The sequence below is a fragment of the Notamacropus eugenii genome, chromosome 1 (assembly GCF_028372415.1).
Source record: "Notamacropus eugenii isolate mMacEug1 chromosome 1, mMacEug1.pri_v2, whole genome shotgun sequence".
Lineage (NCBI taxonomy): Eukaryota > Metazoa > Chordata > Mammalia > Diprotodontia > Macropodidae > Notamacropus > Notamacropus eugenii.
Genome location: NC_092872.1, coordinates 731,548,528 through 731,554,547, shown reverse-complemented (window position 1 = coordinate 731,554,547; position 6,020 = coordinate 731,548,528). Strand labels below are relative to the sequence as shown.

Here is a 6,020-nt window from a genome sequence, read left to right as displayed (position 1 = left end):
ATCTATCTTACCCAAAAAGAAAATAGGGAAGAAGGAGATAAGTTGGGGTGGGTGTCTGATAGATTGGAGGTAAATTGGAGGAAGGGGTATTTAGAAGAAAATACTTCTGAGGTGGGACAGAGTCCAAAGAGAGAATAGAATAAATAGGGGGGAGGAAGATAGGAAAGAGGGAAATATAGTTAGTCTTTCACATCATGACTGCTATGGAAGTGTTTTATATGACTGTACATGTATAACCAATATTGAATTGTTTGCCTTCTCAATGGAATTGGATGGGAATGGACAAAAGGAGAGAAGCTGGAACTCAAAATTTTAAAAATGAATGCTAATAATTCTTTTTACATGCAACTGGGAAATACAATATACAGGCAATGGAGTATCAAAATCTAACTTCCTACAAGAAAATAGAGGGGAAGAGGATAAGAGAAAGGAATGGCATGATAGAAGGGAAGGCTCATTAGGGGAAGAGGTAATCAAAATGTGCACTGTCTTGGAGTGGGTGGGGTAGAAAGATGGGGAGAAAAGTTTGAATTCAAAATCTTGTGGAACTGAATGTTGAAAACTAAAAATTAATTAATAATAAAAAAGAGAAGACCAGGATGATTAGGAGTATAGATTTCCACCATTTGTGTGCCTTTTGATGAAGCTGAGGATGTTGTGCTGGATAATAGAGTATTTGTTCTCAGCAGAATTCAGCCTTGAAGTATGCAACAAAGTATTTCCATGAAGATTATAAGATTTTATCCATTTGACCCAACAAGAAAGAACAAGAAAAAATGAGGGGGAAGAAGACTGCAAAAAGAAATTTTGCACTTACAGCCCCCCCTCTGCTGGGGTCAGCACGGGGATTCACGGTTACCTGGCCAGGCTGGCAGTTTGGAGCATGTGGTGTTGGAGCCGAGCCTGGAGGGACCTCTGGAGGGTGGCCTTTAAAACCCCACTGCCTTCCCGGGGACTCAGCCTTGCAGGGACTTTGGCTGGGCCCTGGAGCAGCGGCCCCAGGTGCTGATAGTAGATGCTTGGAACCATGGAGAGAGCCCTTACAGCCCTGACTCCAGCTACTAGGCCATGAGCACCGACGTGGAGGCCCTTCTGCCCCAGTTTGGTCTGGCTCCCTGCGTCCTCATCAGACACAGCATGGGTGGCAAGACAGCCATGATACTGGCACTACAGAAGCCAGAGCTGGTGGAGCATCTCATCTCAGTGGACATTAGCCCATTGCTTACCACAGCCATTTTAGACTTCCCTTCCTACTTGGAAGTCATGAAGGCTGTACAGATCCCCGAGGACCTGTACCTCTCTCAAGAGTGCAAAGTAGCCGACCAGCAGCTTAGTCTTGTCATCTAGGATTCTATGGTACGGCAGTTCCTCCTCATCAATCTGGTGAAAGCCAGCACTGGACAGTTCGAGTGGAGGATCAACATTGAAGACCTGATCCAGCAGATGGACGAGATCCTGGACTTCCCCCAGCTCCAAAAATCCTATCTTGGCCCCACACTCTTCCTCAGTGGTGCTAAGTCCATATTCATCCAGCCTAGTCATTACTGCAAGATCAAGCATCTGTTCCCTCAAGCTCAGATCCTGTCCATCCCAGGGGCTGGCCACTGGATCCATGCTGACCAATCTCAAGACTTCATGAACAGTGTCAAACGCTTCCTGGCCTAGCAGCTGGTTGTCCTCCCTCTCCTCATTTGCACCAGCTCTCAAGCACTCAGAGGACCCTGGGAACTGGGGTGTACCTCCCATTGATGAAGAAGAGAGCTCAGCACCCTAACTCCTGTCCACTTCAGAGTGGACACCACAACCATGTTTCAGACTTTAACCAATAAAGCTGTTACCAGCCTTCTCAAAAAAAAAAAAAAAAAAAAACTTGCACTTGATTTCAGTTAAAAATTCCTAACAATAAAAACTGTCCCCATGACAGACCTTAGGAAACATTGGGCTTTGCAGAACGCACATAGTATAGAAGGAATGCTTATTTTGCTAGGGATTGGATTAGAAAATCTCTGATGAGGTTCTAAGCAGTAGTCTGTCAAATTACCTAAGTACTTTTGTTCCTGTTCTTTGTCTTAACTCTTTAGAGAACTGTGTTTAATGTCTTGTGATCTTAAATCATCATTTCAAGCCACAAAACCTAAAAGTAACTAGATTAAGGTTATGATATGCTGGCATAGGTTTAGTAGCCTAGATTCATAATAAATTTGTCCTTGGAGAGGGTGTTGAGTTTCCAGCCATTCACTAGGAAAAGTCATTCCTGTATGTTTTCTTCTCAATGCCCTCATGCCATGAACAAAGGGACACAAGCAAATTCAAAGATCAGGGCTAAGCACAGTTGTATGTGAGATATCAGATGTTATGATTAGTACAATAAAATATACTGTAGACATTGGTTCCAGAAATATTGATTTAAAGTTGCACAGAAAACCCTGAAAAAAAAAAACTGAACTTCATGAAACATCTACAAGCAAAGCCACAAAGAGAAATGCAAACTAGACATACACTCACTCACTCACACACACATACACACACACACACACACACATACACACACACACATACATTCACAAAAACTGATAAAGATATTTATTTTGCCTAAGAGAAAAGTAGGAGCAGAAGAGGTTAAGAAAAAAGTGCATGATAAATTGCTGTTCAATCAAGTCCAATTCTCCATTACCCTATGGATTATACCATATTGTGGCTTTCTATCCTCCATTTTTCTCCAAAGTCCACCCAAGCTCACATTCATTGTTTTAAGGCACTATAGATCTCTTCCGTTGCCATCTACTTTCGTTATTTTTTCTTTAACCTTTCCCCTATCTCAGGGTCTTTTCCAATTAGTTGTCTTATTATCTGGTCACAAAGAAATTGAATTGGATAACAGAATGGATTAGAAATAAGAACGCAAGAATATAATGTTTACAAGAAACACTTCAAATGGAAAGAAATAAAGAGTTAAGAAAAAAGAGAGCAAAAGGGTAGTCTATTGTTTAAGTTGAAGTAAAAGGGCAGAGGTAGCAGTCACGATCTCAGACAAAACAAATACATATACATATATGCATATGTGTATGTGTGCACGTGTGTGTATTTTGTATATATTTCTAAAACTTACCATAGATAATGAAGGAAAATCAATACTAAACATAGATGCTTCAAAAGGCAGAACATCCAAATTATTAAAGGAAACATTAAATGAGTTACAAGAAACAGCAAAAGATAATAAAACTATATATGTGGAGTTCCTCAATTTATACTTTTTTAAAAATAAATAAATGTAACCATAAACATGAGAAATCTAATTTTAGAAAAGTTATTTATGATAGACTTTGAGAAAAGTAAATGGGAATAGAAAGGAGTGTATCATTTATTCTACTGCGTATAGCAACTTCACAAAAAATTGACAAGGTATTAAAGCATAAAAGGCTGACACAATATGGAAGAGTGAAGATATTAAATGCAGCTTTGGGGAAAAATAACGTAATAAAATTAGATTGAATAAAAATTATGGATTAAAAATTAATTTGAAACCAAATAATATAATTCTAAAGAACTGGTAACATAATAAATCATAGAAACAATCAATTTTATTTAAGATAATAACAATGAGGAAACAGAAAAACTGTTAAAAGTGGTACTGGAGAAAGCATACACATTTAAATTATTACATCGATAAAAGAGAGAAAGAGAAGAGCAATTAATGAGCCATGCAACTAAAAAGAACAAAAAAAAATCATCAAATAAACACAAATATACATTATTAAAATCAAAGATCTCAAAAAAGTTGAAAACTAAAGTAAAAAAACAAATAAATAAAATATGAATCTGGTCTTGTGAAAATAAATTAAGGATCTAGATAAATATTGGTTAATTTGATTTAAAAATGAAAGAAAAACAAATAATAAATATTAAAAATGTAAAGTTGAATAGACTACCATTAATAAAGAAAATTCAGCAATTATTAGGAGTTATTTGACTCCATTATATGTCAATGAAATTTAGAATTTAAATGAAATGGATTATTATTTAAAAATATAAATTATACAGATTAAAAGAAGAGTATTTACAATACTTAAATAATTCTATCTTAGGAAAAAATAAAGGCATAAATAAAAAAATTCCCTAATATTTTAAAATTTCCCCCAAGAAAATAATCCTTGTGGCTAGATAGATTTGTATGTGAACTCTAAACAAAATTTACAGAAAAATTGATTTAAATACTATATGAACTATCTGAAAAATGGGTAAAGGAGTTCTTTCTCTGACATAAATATGATTTATATATCTAAAATACTGAGAAACAAATCAAAGAAAGAAACTTATAGATGAATATTTCTAAGGAATATTGAAGCAATTTTTTAAAAAATGAAATGCTAGTAAGGAGACTAGTAATATATATTACAAAGATCATACACTATTAGTAGTTTGACTTTATACCAGAATTCCAGGGATGGGTTAACATTAGGAAAACTATAAACCTAATTTACCATCCCAGTAATAATATGATAAAAGTCATATAATTATATTAATGAATGCATAAAAATCTTATCGAGAATAAGAAAAGAAAAAAAATTAGAGGAATAAGAAAAGGCAGAAAGAAAACAAAACTTCCATCTTTAAAGATAATATGTAAATATACTTAGATAACTCTAGAGTTATCTAGATAAAAAAATTAGATAAAATTAACAACTTTGTAGTGTTACATGATATAAAATAAATCCACTTAAAGCATCGACATTTTTCTATGTTACCAAAAAACACAACGAAAAAGTATACAAAAGAGAAATTACATTTAAAACAACTACAATTTGTAATATTCTGGAGTTTACTTCAAAAGACACACCCAGGAGCTATTAAAAAAAAAAAAACTTTTCACACAAATGGAGACATAGCTAGACAATTGGAGGAATGTTAATTGATCATGGCTAGGCTGAGCCAATATAATAAAAATGAATTTACTTTAATTAACTTACTTATTCAGTGTCACAGTGATTAAACTATTAAAGAATTACTTTATAGACCTAGAAGAAATAACAGAATTCATCTGGAAGAACAAAAGATCAAGAATATCAAGGGAATTGATGAAAAAATAAAGTAAGTTGGCCCAGCAATACCACATTTCAAGAAATAAGTGGTAATCATCAAAACAGTATGGTCCTAGCTAAAAAAGAGAGTGATTGATTTATGAAATATATTAGATAAAAAATACATAAAAATAAGTGGCCATACTAATCTAATATTTGATAAACCACAAAATTCAAGTTTTCAGGAGAACAAACTATTTGACACAAACTACTAGGAAAATTTGAATTAATTCTGGCATAAATGAGGTAGGGCAACATCTCATACCAAATACCAAGACAAAGTCAAAATGAATGCATGATTTATACATAAAGTATCATTTCTTAGGCAAATTAAGGGAACATAGGGGGAAAAAATAGCTGTCAGAGCTATGGATGAGGTGAGGTTTTATGACAAGATGAGAGAGAATCACAGTGAGGGGCAGTGGTGCTAAAGATAATTTTGATTACACTAAATTAAAATTTTTTTTAAAGTCAAAACCATCATAGCAAAAATTATCAGGAATCAGAACTTGAGAAAATATTTTTGCAGTTTCTTTGATAAAGGCCTTGGTTTTTAAAAATTATATAAAAGAGAGCTACATTTATAAAACTAAGAGCTATCCCCAATTGACCAATTGACAAAACATGTAAATAAACATTTTTCAGAAGAAGAAATCAAACTTATTAATAGGTATCAGGGGAAAATGGTCAACACCACTAATCATGCAAATTAAAACAACTTTGAGGCATTGCTTCATACCTATTATACTGTCTAATGACTAAAAAGGAAAATGGCAAATGCTGGATGGGATGTAAAGATGTAGAACACATGATGGTAGGGTATATAGAAATAGGTATACTGATGCCTTGTTGATGAAGTTGTGAAATGGTGAACTATTCTGGAGAAAAACATTTGTAACTTAGCCTAAAGGCCTATCCAACTCTAAACCCTTTACTCAGCAA

The 6,020-nt window shown here is 34.3% G+C and overlaps 1 pseudogene; it reads left to right on the top strand.

Moving 5' to 3' along the window:
- The first annotated feature begins 883 nt into the window (after window positions 1-883).
- On the top strand, window positions 884-1,665 carry LOC140528636 (sn-1-specific diacylglycerol lipase ABHD11 pseudogene; annotated as a pseudogene).
- Window positions 1,666-6,020: the final 4,355 nt, after the last annotated feature.